The sequence below is a fragment of the Oncorhynchus nerka genome, linkage group LG10, assembly GCF_034236695.1.
Source record: "Oncorhynchus nerka isolate Pitt River linkage group LG10, Oner_Uvic_2.0, whole genome shotgun sequence".
Classification (NCBI taxonomy): Eukaryota; Metazoa; Chordata; class Actinopteri; order Salmoniformes; family Salmonidae; genus Oncorhynchus; species Oncorhynchus nerka.
In genome coordinates, this window is record NC_088405.1 from 29,452,328 (window position 1) to 29,469,695 (window position 17,368).

Consider the following 17,368-nt stretch of genomic DNA (forward strand, 5'->3'; position numbering starts at 1 on the left):
ATCTGTGTTTCTAATAAACAATTAAATTAAACACAGACTGCCCTTGCTAGTCAGGAAACTCTTGGGTATGGTGTGATGGACTGTAATTACAATTGCTTCATATGAACCTGGTAAAATTATGTTTGTAGAGTGGCTAGCCACTGAATAAATGGCTCTGAATTCACAGCCAGCATGCAGTCAAAGCGATCTCCATAGAGTTTCTAATTCCATAGGCGCAACATCGCAAGACTTGCAGGAACGCTTGCGAAGTAGACCAAGCAGACCAGGCCGAGGTTTGGGGTTGGAGAAGTCAATGAGAGAAGTGAAAAATTCTTCCTGAGTTGTTCATTTTCTCAAAATCTAAAGGCACAATCTAGATTCGAGCCAGTGTCTTTAAGGAGTTGAACATTACTCCAACCTCGTAAAACTGACAAACTGACGTGTTTTAATTTTCGTCAAAAATAACTTTATATCGAAGGAGTGCCTTTGATTTGACGGCCTGCACATGCACAGTTTGGCGCAAGATGACCGTTAGACGTGGTGATGCGTTTCTGCACATGAGCTTAGCTAGCTAACATCGCTATGACATTGCCTATAATTGTGATTAGTGATTATATTAGAGAAGCAGTTTCTGCCTATCATAATATTGCACTGTCTTCGCTATAACCACTTTTGGAGCTAAATAGTTCTCTCAAATCGTATCCTGATGTCGATAGTAGATGGGAGTTGTATTCATAACATTGCTAGTAAGCTAGCTAGCGTTAGCAGGCTAGCTAGCGTCAGCAACATTTGGTGGTCAATGAGACTGAGAGCCATCTACAGTAGCTAACCAGCTGAGCTATCAAACAATGTAATAAAAGTATATGAAGTATGAATTCTAAGATCTTAGGCTATGCTCTCACATTTGTCCACAATTTGGAATTAGGCTTACTCATGTTACTAAATGAAAGAAATGCTATATGAGGTGAACGTTTAAATTGTTTTTGACAAATGTAATTAGATTCCGTTACTCATTTTGAGTAATCCAAAGGATTACGTAACTAATTACTTTACTTTTCATGTAACTGTAATCAGTATGGGACCTCATTAATATCAGAAAGGAATATCAGACCAACACAGGACAGGAGTTTATAAATGTATTACTTTATCAGGGTATTGAGGATGGGGAACGAACCACAAGCAATTATCATATAAATCAACTTATGTATTTACAAACCCACCTTGGTCAGGTTCAACAGCTCAACATTGACTACACAAGGTCTTGCACAGGGCACATGGTTGCAATGTCATTAAAACAGGAAGAGTTAAATAAGTGATATCCATGAAGATCAGGAAGTAGAGTTAGTTGCCTGGGTGCCCTGGTCCCTGACACACACCAGTGCGCCCATTCAAACATAAAAGCTACCAGAGAATTTCTCTCTCATCCAATCATGGCTCCATATCTCCTCCTTGTCCTGCACATTCTTTTCTTCCTCACTGGACTGTCAGGTAAGTGAGGGAAGTCATTTTGTTATTTGATATTATTAGGCTCAGTTCCTCTATGTCAGCCACTGAGACTGAGTACATACTGAAATGTATAACACTATAATGTTCGTTCTACTTTGTCCATAGACATTATAGTCACATTAAATATGTTCTTTATGTTGTGCTCAGATGTATTGATGAGTGCTGTTTTAATTTGTGGAACAGTTGTATTTTTCAGCAGCTAGCTAGTTTTTAAATAACACATTTAAATACAACTTCCAGTAATCAAGATCTAACATATTAAGAAGAGAGACAGGAATAAAGCACTTATTTGGTTACAGTTGTATACCATGAGGTGCTCTTTGATCATGGCATGAAATAATACAGAACAAAAATAAGTTGATGCTGGATATTAAACAATGCCAAAAAAGCCTTTTTGCAAACCAACTTCCAGAAATAAAATGTAAAGTCCTTTATTGTTTGCAGCTTTATAGCAACAATTTAAAAGATTACTGGCGTGTTGCCGCTACAAGAGCCTTTATCAGGGAGACAAAGAATAGGGGTAGACAGACAGGTGTACAGTGCATTCGGAAATTATTCAGGCACCTTGACTTTTTCCACATTTTGTTATGTTACATTCTTATTCTAAAATTGATTAAATTGCTTTCCCTCCCCTTCATCAATCTATATTCAATATCCCATAATGACAAAGCAAAAATGTTTTTTTAGAATTTTTGCAAAAGTATAAAAAATACAATTCTGAAATATTACTTTTACATAAGTATTCAGACACTTTACTCAGTATTTTGCTGAAGCACCTTCGGCAGCGATTACAGCCTCAAGTCTTTTTGGGTATGACGCTACAAGCTTGGCACACCTGTACTTGGGGAGTTTCTCCCAAGCCCTGTAAGGTTGGATGGGGAGTGTTGCTGCACAGCTATTTTCAGGTTTCTCTAGAGATGTTCAATCGAGTTTAAGTCTCGTCTCTGGCTGGGCCACTCAAGGACATTCAGAGACTTGTCCCGAAGCCAATCCTGCATTGTCTTGGCTGTGTGCTTAGGGTCGTTGTCCTGTTGGTAGGTGAAACTTCGCCTCAGTCTGAGGTCCTGAGCACTCTGGAGCAGGTTTTCATCTCTTTGTACTTTGCTCCGTTCATCTTTCCCTCGATCCTGACTAGTCTCTTAGTGACAAGTCATTGTTTTTTATAAGTGTGCACCAGTTGCATTTCACACTTTAGTATCGCAATATGTTTTTTCTGTAATGTTTATTATGTAATGTGTAAATAAAAGTACAGCATTATCATCGGTGACAGGTGAGTCAGATACACCGGAACCTATGCAACTGGGCAGAGCTTGATTGTTGCTTAGGAAACGTTCACCTAGACTAAGTTCTAACAGTTGTCTGTACTGTGGGGCTGCGGGACATTATATAGCCACCTGCCCGGTTAAGAGAAATATTTCGTTAGTAGGTACAAGCACTCTGGTGAGCCAGACTGAGAATCCTCCAATTCCCATCAACCACACTCCTTTTTTGTGAAACTGCTGTGGGGAGACCAGTCTAAGTCTCTCCGGGTGCTCATTGACTCTGGGGCGGATGAGAGTTTTATGGACGCTCCCCTAGTTTCTGAATTAGGTATCCCCACTCAACTCCGATCCATTGGTAGAGTTACCCACAGCACTGTTCCTGTTAGTCTGTGGGTTTCAGGAAATCACAGTGAGGTTCACAGCTTCTCTTCATTGAGTCCCCCCATGTTCCTGTTGTGTAGGGATTTTCTTGGCTCCAAAAACACAACCCATTATTGACTGGACCATGAGTTCAATCCTGGGTTGGAGTCCGTTCTGCCATTCTCATTGCCTCAAAGCAGCGCAGCCTTCCCCGAGATGGTCTCCTCAGGGCTTAAATCAAGCCTCGGATTTATCTGCCATCCCCGCAGAGTACCATGTCCTCCTGGATGTCTTCAGCAAGGCACGGGCTACTTCTCTTCCCCCACATCGTCCCTACGATTGTGCCACTGACTTTCTCCCAGGCACCACACCGCCTCGTGGTCGGCTATATTCCCTATCTGGCCCGGCGACCAAGGCCATGTAGGAGTATATTGAGGACTCTCTGGCTGCTGGAGGCCTCCGTCCATCTGCATCCTCTGCCAGCGCGGGCTTTTTCTTTGTGGAAAAGAAAGACAAGACCCTGTGTCCGTGCATTGACTACCGGGGCCTTAATGACATAACGATCAAGAATCGTTACACCTAACCACTCCTCTCCTCGGCTTTCGAACCTCTCCAGGGGGCTACTATCTTCTTCATGCTGGACCTTCGGAATGCCTACCACCTGGTTCGGATATGCGAAGGGGATGAGTGGAAGACAGCCTTCAACACTGCCAGTGGACATTATGAGTACCTGGTCATGCCGTTTGGACTCACCAACGCTCCCGTGGTCTTCCAGGCCCTGGTAAACAATGTGCTCCGGGACATGTTAAAACGTTTTGTGTTCGTCTACCTTGACAACATCCTGTTTTTTTCCCATTCTGCCCAAGAACACATCCTCCATGTTCGACAAGTCCTTCAGCACCTCCTGGAGAAGCAGTTATTTGTGAAAGCGGAGAAATGCGAGTTCTACCCTCTCCTTTCTGGGATATGTCATCTCTGAAGTAATTGTCCAGATGGACCCGGAAAAGGTGAAAGTAATAGTGGATTGGCCCCAACCTACGTCCAGGGTGCAGCTACAACGTTTCCTGGGATTTGCCAATTTCTACCAGCATTTCATTCGAGGCTACAGCACCCTGGCGGCCCCCCTCTCGGCACTCACTTCTCCCAAGGTACCGTTCACATGGTCCCCAGAGGTTGAAAGAGCCTTTGTGGACCTGAAGCGCCGGTTCACTATGGCTCCCATCCTCATCCATCTGGACCCGTCCCGTCAGTTTGTGGTTGAGGTCGATGCTTCTGACATTGGAATGGGGACTATCCTGTCCCAGCATTCCGTCCAGGACCAAAAGCTCCAGGACCTGCACCTTTCTGTCCCATCGTCTCAGAAAGAAACTACAACGTGGGTAACCGAGAACTCCTGGTGGTCAAGATGGCACTGGAGGAGTGGAGAAACTGTCTGGGAGGAGCAGAACATAAGTTTTTGGTTTGGACCGGCCACAAGAATTTGGAATATCTCCGCACAGCCAAGCGCCTTAACTCCAGGCAGGCCCGGTGGGCTCTGTTATTCAACAGGTTCAACTTCACCATTTCCTATCACCTGAGTCCAAGAATGTTAAACCTGACACCCTCTCTCACCTGTACAGTCACGCTACCACATCCTCTGACTCCGAGACCATCCTCTCTACCACATTCCTTGCGGCTGCTGTGGGCTGGGGTATTGAGACCCTGGTCCGCAAGGCACAACGTTCCCATCCTGCCCCTGGAGGGGGAACGGCTAACCATTTGTTCATCCCTTATTCAGTCCAGTCCTGGAATGGGCTCATGTCATCTGGCTTACCTGTCATCCGGGTTACCGTCGAACCCTGGCCTTCCTCCGACAATGTTTCTGGTGGCCCACAATGGTTCCTGACGCATATGCCTTTGTCGTCGCATGCACTGTTTGTGCTTAGAATAAGTCTCCGCGGCAAGCCCCTTCCGGCCTCCTTCAGCCACTGCCTGTCCCTGGTCCCATATCTCCCTGGACTTTGTCACTGGGCTCCCTCCGTCTGATGGAGGGAACCCGGTTTTCCAAGGCTGCCCATTTCATCTCTCTCCCCAACTACCCTCTGCCAAAGAGACGGACCAGCTCATGGTGCAGCACGTCTTCAGGATCCACTGACTCCAAGTGGACATGGTCTGGAAGGCGTTCTGCACCCTTATTGGGTCATCAGCTAGCCTGTCCTCCAGATTCCATCCCCAATCCAACGGCCAGTCAGAGCGGGCAAACCAAGACCTGAAAACAACCTTAAGATGCCCTGTCTTGACCAACCCCACTACCTGGAGCCGACAACTGGTTTGGCTGGAGTATGCCCGGAACACTCTTCCCTGTTCGGCCACGCGACTCTCCCCTTTCGAGTGCTCCATGGGGTATCAGCCTCCGCTCTTCCCAGAACAAGAACAGGAAGTCAACATACCCTCGGCCCAGATGCACATTCGCCGATGTCGGCGTACCTGGAGAAGAGCCCGGGCAGCGTTTCTCAAGACCAACTCCAGGTATCAACAAGCGGGTCACTGCCGGGCTCCTCGATATTGCATTGGGCAGAGGGTATGGCTATCCACATGGGACCTGCCCCTTCGGGTGAAGTCCCACAAACTTCCCCCTGTTTCATTGGCCGTTTCCCCCTCTCTAGAGTCCTTAGTTCCACTGCTGTTCATCTTTTGTTACCCCGTACTCTCCATATTCACCCTATGTTCCGTGTGTCTAGGATTAAGAACGTGTCTCACAGCCCTTTGTCCTCTGTTTCCAGTCCCACCCCTCCACCCCGTGTCATCGATGGCCATCTGGTATACACAGTGAGACACCTCCTGAGTGTTCGACCGCGGGGCAGGGATTTCCAGTACCTGGTTGACTGGGAGGCCCGGAGGAGAGGTGCTAGGTTCCCGCTACAGACATCCTGGACCCAGCCCTCATCGCTGACTTCCACCGCTGGCACCCCGGTCAACCAGGTATGCGCTCCATGTAAGACGCCAGGTGGTGCCCCCTGTCACATCCTGATCTGTTTCACCTGTCCTTGTGCTTGTCAAGACCCCTCCAGGTGTTTCCCATCTTCCCCATTATCCCCTGGGTATTTAAACCGGTGTTTTCTGTCTGTGTCTATTTGTCTTTAATGTTCCAAGTCAACCAGTGTGTTTTTCCCATGCTCCTGCCTTTTCTCTTTTGCTAGTCCTCCCGGTTTTGACCCTTGCTTGTTTTCTGGACTCTGTACCCACCTGCCCTGACCTCAAGCCTGTCTGCCACACTGTACCTCCTGGACTCTAAACTGGTTTTGACCTTTTTGCCTGTCCACGATTATTCTCTTGCCTACCCCTTTTGGATAATCAATAAATATCAAAGACTCAAACCATCTGCCTCCCATGTCTACATCTGGGTCTCGCCTCGTGCTCTTATAATACTTTATAACTCATAAGCAGAGTTCCATAAAATAAAATCGATGCTTCAACTTAAAAACAACTCCAAGTGTATTTTGAATTTATATACTCAATTACAGTTAAAGCATATGACATTGAAGTCAACTTTAAATGAGTATGTTTAAGTGTAATGATAGTGAACATATAGTATAATTAAAAAATGAAATACAATGCATTTAAATTACACTTTTAAAAAGTGTATTGCAGGTTGATAGTATATTTATAAGATAATTAGGTGGCCGCTTAAATTTGTCCTATTTCACACATGTACAAGAGTGAATCGTAAATTAGTTTGTGCATATCCCACTCCCCCTGAGAGTGGGTTCAGTGCCAGGGATCAATGTCAGCGACCCTGGGGAAATTAGGGTTATGTGCTGTCATGACGTTGCCCTCTTTGGGTAGAGCGAACACCATCCCCCGCTCTCTGCTTCTACCACCAGACTGCTGTGGTCAGAGTGAGGTCGTAAATTTATTGGGAAGACCTTGCCTCATGGCCACACAGTATAGAAATAAAGTGAAGATTCATAGAGAACAAAGGAATTTCTTCCACCTCACAGAACTTGAGGTCCGAACAACGTTTAGGTTCCGGAGAAGGTATAAAAGATCGGTGAAGAATCCAGCTACGAACTGGTTTGTTTGATACAACTTGGGGAAGCTCATGGGAGACGGTGTGGCCGCATTACCATAATGCTGTTTATATAATAGCCTCAGATATGAGGTTTACATCTAATTGCTGTATAAGATGAATGAGTGAGGATGATGCTGTTTGTAAAATTGTGTAATGTGATTTTGGACTGTTTAATGAAGGAAACTCAAATTCCCTTTTGAGTTGAACTAAATCAGAGGACCGCCCATGAGCCCAGTTAGGGTCAGGTATCCTGGGACAGCCCCTTTTTCCAATTCCGAATAAAACCCAACTTTGAGAAATTCTTTGTAGACCATGTTTCTCTCAATCACGGGAGGACAAAGGTTGCAGACCATTGCTGAATATTTTAACCATACCACGTGGTTAAACTCTGAGACTATCGATACCGACAGAATAAGAACAAGTCTTTGATATTAATTACTACTGTCTGCAGTTAGGAATTCGGTATCATTGAACGCGAAGAACGACAACCGCCGAAACATCCAATCTACAACAACATGAATGAATGTCGCTCTGAACAATTCACTCTAGCAGAGAGAGAGAGAGAGAGCGAGAGAGGACAAAAACTCTCCAACAGAAATGAACTTTTCAACAAAGATCAAGACAACACACTGAGCATAAATATATATATTGATTGCAATTGTTCCCGAAAGAGTGAGTGTTCATGTGTAAAGGATTAGCATTTCAATTGTTATAATTATTAACTTTGTAGTGACTTCTTAGTTGACCCCCGCTTCCCTTTTGTCTAACAAGCCGCCATGCCGGTTTAGCCAACTAGGGCACCTTCTCCTATCATTTCTTGTAACCATATTTACTTTGTTGTTTTGTTTATGCATTTCTGTGAATTATTTAGTTAGTAATAAATAAATGATTTAAGACAATTGATGTATGGATGACTCATAGTGAAGACTGGGTTCGTGCAGATAACCAACAATTTACGACGTTTGGAATGAGACTAACGTGAGGTCAAAATAAATAATTCCTTAATCAGAAGACTGTTGATCAGATATGAAAATATCTGAAAGGTTATATTGGGAAATTATAACTTTGTAATCTGAATATTTTCCTTGGTGCCCCGAATTCATAGTTAATTACGGTTACATGATTTATCAGTTTGATCGCGTAATACTAATTACAGAGAATCTTTGATAAAAAAACTAAGTTTTCAATTTAATGATAGTAAAGACATGACAGTGCCTTGCTCAAAGGCACATCAACAGATGTTTCACTTTGTCAGCTCAGGGATTTGAACCAGCAACCTTTCAGTTACTGGCCCAACACTCCTAACCACTAGGCTACCTGCTACCCACCTGTTGTATACTACAAAGACTGAAAAAACAATGCATTTAATGTGTACTTTAAGTGTGAAGTGTTATGATAGTATATATTTTGTATACTTAAGATATCCTAGAAAAGTACACTACATACTTAGCCAAATTCATTTAAACTCAGTTTCACAATTCCTGGCATCTAATCCTAGTAAAAATTCATTTTTTTGGTTAGTTCGGATCACCACTTTATTTTAAGAATGTGAAATGTCAGAATAATAGTAGAGAGAATTATTTATTTCAGATTTTATTTCTTTCATCACATTCTCAGTGGGTCAGAAGCTTACATACACTCAATTAGTATTTGGTAGCATTGCATTTAAATTGTTTAACTTGGGTCAAATGATTCGGGTAGCCTTCCACAAGCTTCCCACAATAAGTTGGGTGAATTTTGGCCCATTCGTCCTGACAGAGTAACCGAGTCAGGTTTGTAGGCCTGATTGCTCGAACACTTTTCCAGTTCTGCCCACACATTTTCTATGGGATTGAGGTCAGGGCTTTGTGATGGCCACTCAAAACCTTGACTTTGTTGTCCGTAAGCCATTTTGCCACAACTTTGGGATGTATGCTTGGGGTCATTGTCCATTTGGAAGACTCATTTGCGACCTAGCTTTAACTTCCTGACTAATGTCTTGAGAAGTTGATTCAATATATCCACATAATTTTCCTCCCAAATGATGCCATCTATTTTGTGAAGTGCACCAGTCCCTCCTGCAGCGAAGCACCCCCACAAACATGATGCTGCCACCCCGTGTTTCACGGTTGGGATGGTGTTCTTTGGCTTGCAAGCCTCCCCCTTTCTCCTCCAAACATAAGAATGGTCATTATGGCCAAACAGTTCTATTTTTGTTCCCCATTAATCACACATTCACATATGAAGACAATGTTCCCTCCTGTCCTCTTCCCTTTCTGATATTCTGCATAGCACCAGGGACATGTAAATGACAAGCCTGACCTCTCCCCTCTCTGGGCCCCAGTTGACTGAGCCCCAGCTGAGGGATGGAGTGCAACTTTTGACCTAATAACAAAAGTGTCAGTAACATATTTTGCACAAACATTTTTTGTCAACATTGTACTACAGTAGATATCAGAACAACCATCCAGTCAAAGTTATAGTATTTCATAACTATTTCATTAACTTCAAATTGTATCTGATTGAAACTAGAGATTGTCTCCATAGTTTAGGGGTGTCAAAGCTAAATATGTTATGTGTTACGTTATGTTCTCATGGTTGGATTTGGGTGTGACAACATCAGCACTAACATGTCTCAGTCTTCTCTGGTGTCACAAACACATAGTGTGACAATGTCTATCACTAATTTTTCTCTAGAGGTCACAAATGTATACATTTTGTCAAGTGGTTTGGCTGATCATCTGGTGGGACTCTTGAGCAGCTGGGTGAAATTAAAGTATCTATATGTGTATTTTCTGTTGTGCCTACAGGTATTCACGGTGTGTCCACAGTGAGTCATGTGTCTGTAAGTGAAGGAGGCTCCATCACCATCCCATGTCTCTATCATCATGGCTCTGAAAAACATGTGAAATACTGGTGTAGTGGATATTTTTCCATTTTTGCTCTACTCTAATACGTACTGACTCTCAGAGTGCATCTAATTGGTTGTCCATCGCTGATAATGTTACTACAAGAGTCTTCACTGTGACCATGAAGAATCTGCAACTAAGGGTCTCTGGATATTTCTGGTGTGCTGTGGAGAAAGGTGACACCACACATCTATATCTGTCAGTTGCCACAGGTGAGATCCTTACCTTTCTGATCATTAAAATACCATCTACGGAGTTTAGTAATACCATGTAAAATTGAATAGTTTAGATGAGCATCTGGCCTCATAATTCTGTTTAAACCATTTGTGTTTTCTGATCTAGATGTACCTTTTTAAAATGACCGAACATGTACTCTGTGTGGGGATTATTTGACATTCACACCAATGTTGACCTTTCAAATCCATTCATGTGCAGGTACTGCAGGACTCTATGTGGACCAACAACATGTGACTGGAGTTGAAGGACAGAGTGTCACTGTCAATTGTAACTATAGTAACTCTGGAGATTTCTGCTGGTGCAGGCTGGGTGGCTCTTGCGTGGAGAGGACTGTTGGGAATTTAGATGGAGCATCAGTAGAATTAAAGCGGATTCTTGCCAATGGAAAAAAAGTAATGATCGTAACGATGAGTCAACTAAAAATGAAGAACACTGGCTGGTACTGGTGTGCAGTTGGAGATCTACAGATGCCTGTTCATATCACTGTTAACCAACCAACCACAACACAGAGTAACACAAACACCACAAGTACAGAGTATAAGTACAGAGCAATCCCATATGACCATGTATGAGTCCCGTTTATTCATCCAGTGTTAGAGATTAAGGAACATTTCTGAAGCAAAGTGGAAATAAATATATTTTGTATTTTGACATTTTTCTTCACAATTTCGATCTTGTCTCATCGCTGCAACTCCCCAAAGGGCTCGAATGTAGAGGTGAATGTGGAGTCATGCGTCCTCCGAAACATGACCCGCCTAACCGTGCTTCTTAACACCTGCCAGCTTAACCCGGAAGCCAGCCGCACCAATGTGTTGGAGGAAACACCGCTCATCTGGCGACCGGGGTCAACCTGCAGGCACCCGGCCCGCCACAAGGAGTTGCTAAGGTGCGATGAGCCAAGTAAAGCCCCCCTGGCCAAACCCTTCCCTAACCCGGACGATGCTAGGTCAATTGTGCACCGTCCTATGGGACTTCCGGGCACGGTTGGTTGTGGCACAGCCAGGGAATAAACCCAGGTCTGTATCATCGCCTCTAGCAGTGCCTTAGACCGCTGCGCCACTCAGGAGGCCCCCAAAACGGAAATCTTTTGACCAAATATTCTCTTGAGATTATCCTGTCAGTCATGTTAAAGTTCATTAAGAAATTGAACAATCTTTATAAAACGGTTCATCATATCTACCACCTAGATTTGAAATTAATACTGAAAATTCAAGGAATTTAATTTTAACGCATGTGTGAAACACAAGCTAAGAAAGCATTATATAGATTAGCTAATCAACATTCCAGTTACCTGGTTTTAATCGTATAAATCTACATTGTACACCAGTCAGTTTATTGGAGCTACTTATTGTAGCTTCTCACAGCGACAAAAGCTCCAACACCCTTACTAAACTTCCCTAACAGGTGCTGAGTAACACTTCTCAGGCAACATTCACCCCTTCTGTTACAGACCAGAACAATGGGGGAACTGACGAGAAGCGACAGGAAAGGATCCAGAGGTCAGTATTCAGTCTCCTCACTTTAACAGGGGCAGCAGGCAATGTTCCCTCTAAAAATGTTTAAGCACTGAGAAAATGTCTAGTCTGCTGAGTGCAAACTTGAACTTTGTGAAAATTCTGTGCTACTTCCGGCGTACGTTTACTGTGAACACTGAGGCTGTACCTGCTTTAATTTACTGTTTAAACAGGGGCCACGTAGGTTACTGTGGCTATTTGATCATACTGTAGGCCTACCAGAGTGGCCTACCATCAAAAACTATGGCTCAGATAACATTTTAACATGGAAATAGCAGTTACTTCCTTCAGCCTACAGTAGCATCCAATGTGTGGTGTTCAATGTAGGCCTACATTCCATGAGACTTTTGAAAAAAAAAACATGCAGGGCTTGACATGAATTATCCATCTGTCCTTCAGACAAGGAGGTGACTGATCATTTTGTTGTGTTGTTTGATGCAAGAAACCACTTTACAAAATACAATTCATTATTATTCCCATACCATTATTACAGAGAATCAGACAACTGATGCTACCCTCTGCATGTTGGCAACTTAGCTTATTCAAGTCTCTCTCAAAATACAATACTGCTCCTTTAAGACATAAAAAAGCTCTTTAACTGACTTGTTTTTCAAAGATGGCTAGAAATGTACACGTTTTGTGCTATTGTAGGAAGCAGTCACTCCCACATTGCCGAATACAAATTATCTATAGCTAGGCTAGTAACTCACTTACTAGAAAATAATTTCAACAAATGTGAACACATGGCTACATGCAGCTCTTGGTTTGATCTCAAAACACATAATAATAGCTCATGCTGTAAAACAGTCCAGTTCAAAGTGAATGGCACAAATCTATATATGGCAATGATCTATTTGCATATAGGCCTACTGCAGATCTACTGCAGATCTTATTGGTTATGGTGCACCGGTCTGTAGAGTATGGGCCTGACTTCTGCCTACATGAAAATCTCTTGCATAGTTAGTTTTGCATACTAAGTATTGCATAGTTCGTTTTGTTCATTTGTTGCAATGAAATTGGCTAATATTGCATTGATTCGATTTAATTCCCACAGTGAAGGGAAACTTTTATAGTGTTAACTAACAAAGAAAACTTGTGAAAGTTGAGTGAAGTTCAATCTCGTGCTTCTCTGTGGAGGCTGATATTTCTTCTGCGGGGGAGCTGTGCACAGTTTATATGGAACATTGGCGGCAGGTAGCCTAATGGTTAAGAGCTTTGGGCCAGTACAAACGTAAGGACGGTGGTTCAAATCCCCTTGTCAGAAAAATCTGTTGATGTGCCCTTGAGCAAGGCACTTAACCCTAATTGTCGCTCTGGATAAGAGCGTCTGCTCAATGACAAACATGTAATAGTCATCCAAATGGTTGGTGATACTGTAAGGGTGTGGGGGCAATGGATGAAAGTGGATACAAAATGAAAAACACCTTCCTTTACCACTTCCCCATGGTTAGACATTCTTGTGTGTGTATTGTGACATACTTAAGCATTTGTGGCATTCTCTTCTCCTCCCTCTTTTGGTGAAGTTCCTTATTCCTTACTTCCTAAAGCTAATGTGTTCGGACCATGATAGGCTACAAAGTATTTCTACTCTGTCGCAACAGTGCAACAAAAATTATGCCTATGACACGTAGATCAATGACTGTGATTATCTATATATTCTATTTAATTGCATTTTAAATTCCAGTTTGCTGGTTGTCCTGCTCATTCCTCTGAGCCTGTTGGTGGTGGTGATAGCTGGTACCTTGGTCACATTGAAGAAGTTGAGAAAACAAAGTAAGTATTTGGTTTTAATAAAAATTGATTAAAAAGTGTCTGTAATAATAATGAATAATGTAATTTGCAGAATATAATAAATACAGGACAGTTGGTACTATAAATGAAAAGTTTGACATCAAAGATCACTAGTACCAACATCCTCTTTTGTTTATTTCAGAGGACAAGAAGGCAAAGGACCAACCAGCAAACACCACAGTAGTAAGCTATGATCATGTTATCTTCTCACTCATCTGTTCCTTTCTCTCCTTGATATTCTAGGGCTCGCTTTGGTTGATAGTCATAAAAGGCATCAATTGTCAACCGGATATCTTAGATTTACTGGACTCAAGAATATTAAGTTAAACAGTTTAAAGAGAACTGGGTTTCTCAATGTAGTCATGCACTGAGTATGCATATTTGACTTCCTCAAATCCCTCACCACAACTCCTGACACTTGAATGATAACACATTTTGTACATTCATTAGAATACATTGAAACTGCAAATGCATGTGTCAATATACACGTGTACAACATCCTTATGTCGTAAAAAAAAAAAGTTTGATGTTAACAAGGTTTGTGTTTCATTCTTTCAGCAGTCTGCTGACTCTGAGCAGAACATAACCTACAGCACTGTGAGTCACACCAGAGGAACAGCACAACAGGTAAAAACCTAATATTTTTGACCCAACCCCCCCTCCAACCCAGCCTAAACCCTCTGCAACCCAACTAAATCCCCATCAAACCCAACCCAACCCAACATAACCCCTCTGCAACCCAACTAACCCCCTCTCTGAGTGGATGAGACCATGTTGCTCTCTCTCCTCCATCACACAGGGCCTAAACCCTGAGAGCCACGGTGACTTATACAGCACTGTGATTCCTATGCAGCACAGGACAGCACAAAGGGTAAACTTTAAACTAAATAAACACATACACACTGCTGGTCTTATATAGTATTTTTCTGTCTTGAGAAGCAGACCGTGAATTGACAGCCCTGATGTACTGTAGAATGTACAATAAATACAAAATGGATGTAAATGTTATCTGAATAACTCTATCGAACCGTCTACCATCAGGACCCATTACCTGATGATGCAGTGACATACAACACCGTGGTCACCAAGACCAAAGCCTGCATAAAAAGCTGCTCTACTGTGTTGATGACTTGCTTAACTTATTCATGCCTGTATGTGTTTGTACTGGCAGAAGCTTATATGTATATAGGCTCTGTAAATCACCATTATAGCTATCAATCTGTGTGTGTTCCTCCTCTCTTACAGGCAGCAGAACCAGGTGATGTGGTCTACAGCACAATGGCCGCACACCAAAGATAGGTCAGTGTGATCACTGCCAATCTTCATGTTTGCTATTTCCTTTCCGTTGGTGCACTTGACATTTTATCTGCACCTTCTGACTAACGGATCGTTGTCCATTAGTAACCTATACGACTGGTATGTTCACCGATAACTGAAGGTTCACTTTCTCTCCAGCAGGAGGCAACAGAACAACAGAGACTGAGTGAAGTCCCTCCAAATTACAAATAGGCCTTGTTCTATTTTGCTCCCTAGCTCTCACCTCTTTGGGGGTTACTGATCTGGAAGGACTGAATAAGACTAATGCCTGTCTGTCACAGTCTTGTTCTTTTCCATTTAGCAGGCTCTGCTGGCTTAATTATGCCAGTGATTGTGTATTCCAGACAAAGGCAGATTAATCGAGTGTAATTTTAGATTTTCTGTTGTTTAATGTACACACTGATCATGTGTATTTCAATGCTTCATATCTGAAATAAACTACTTTAACGAGAAACTTACCTGAAATGAATGCATGTACAACATCATTAACAGGGGATTAAAATACTTACATACAGTATTTTCCCAGAGTACAATTTCAGAGTACAATTTCATTTCACACCAAGAGGGTAGGCTAAATTCTAATGCCAACACACATAATTATCTGGGACCGTATCGAGTATCTCAGAGTAGCAGTGCTGATCTAGGATCAGGTCCCCCCTGGCCCTGTGATCTTATTTATTGTCATCTACAAGGCTAAACTTATCCCATATCAGCAATCCTACTCTGAGGCTCTTGATACATATGGCCCAGGTCTACAAGACACAGTCACAGCCGTTACTATGTGATATATTACTTTTTGGAGGACCACATTTTTATTTGTTTTGTTGGTTTTTGTTGGGGGGGGTACAGGTACATTATCCATTTCAAACGTACATGTAAGCTGCCACTCAAAAAACAGTAAGAAATACATATAGAGTTTAAATGATAATAAATTCAATGTAATGAGGAACAGAAGACAAAAAAGAAGTGGGCCTTTACAGCCCCAACCATGTATGTATTGTTTACTTGTATGTGTTGGGCTTTAGCTGAGATTATTATCTTCTGAGTATATTTGTCCAGGCCTCAATTGTTCCTTGACTAGCACCATTCAGTCTCGCTGTTGATAATTCTAATGTTATAACTTCTAACAGTAACTGTATCCACTGGTGAATTGGCAGAGAATGAGGTGAGTGCCATCTAAGAGCCAACATCTTTTTTCAGAAATAATGCCTGCCAGCAGTAATCGTTGCTTGATTGAGAGATTCGAGGAGCTATCATCGTTAAGTAACATAATAGATGCAAAGCATTGAATATTTAGATTCATGCACTTCAAAAGGAATTTTGTAACTTTGCCCCAAAAGTATTTAACTGTAGGGCACTCCCACATCATATGGAGGAATGTGCCTACCTGATTTAGGGGACACAATGAACAGCTGGGAGTTGGGGATAACTTCATCGTAAAAATGTTTCCTTGGTGTTAAATGCAGTCTGTCAACTGACTTAAAATGTATAAATTGATGCTCGGATTACAGGATGCTAAGGTCATATTTTTTCATATTCTGTTCCAGTTAAAGGGTTTTCAGATTAAATTAGATCTGTGGACAATACTCTTTTAATTGCTAGCTCAGAATATTCGTTTTCCAAAAGTTGTTTATATATAATAGAGATCAGTCATTTCTGAAGCTAAGATTATTTATTTATATATCCCATCATTGGATGGTTCGGTAGTTGGGTTTCCCAAGGGACTCCATAGACCAGCATAGTTGACCTAAGTTGTAAATATACAGTAGAAAAAAGGATTTCAAATCAAAGTTTACAGTGAAATGCTTACATACAGGCTCTAACCAATAGTGCAAAAAAGGTGTTAGGTGAACAATAGGTAAGTAAAGAAATAAAACAACAGTAAAAAGACAGGCTGTATACAGTAGCGAGGCTATAACAGTAGCGAGGCTACATACAGATACCGGTTAGTCAGGCTGATTGAGGTAGTATGTACATGTAGATATGGTTAAAGTGACTATACAGAGAGTAGCAGTGGCGTGAAAGAGGGGTTGGTGGGTGGTGGGACACAATGCAGATAGCCCGGTTAGCCACTGTGCGGGATCACTAGTTGGTTGGCCCAATTGAGGTAGTATGTACATGAATGTATAGTTAAAGTGACTATGCATATATGATAAACAGAGAGTAGCAGCCGTGTAAAAGAGGGGTTGGGGGGCACACAATGCAAATAGTCTGGGTAACCATTTGATTACCTGTTCAGGAGTCTTATGGCTTGGGGGTAAAAACTGTTGAGGAGCCTTTTTGTCCTAGACTTGGCACTCCGGTACCGCTTGCCATGCGGTAGTAGAGAGAACAGTCTATGACTGGGGTGGCTGGGGTCTTTGACCATTTTTAGGGCCTTCCTCTGACATCGTCTGGTGTAGAGGTCCTGGATGGCAGGCAGCTTAGCGTCAGTGATGTACTGGGCCGTACGCACTACCCTCT

General features: G+C 42.5%; 1 pseudogene; it reads left to right on the forward strand.

Moving 5' to 3' along the window:
• The first annotated feature begins 1,306 nt into the window (after positions 1-1,306).
• On the forward strand, positions 1,307-15,363 carry LOC115135118 (polymeric immunoglobulin receptor-like; annotated as a pseudogene).
• Positions 15,364-17,368: the final 2,005 nt, after the last annotated feature.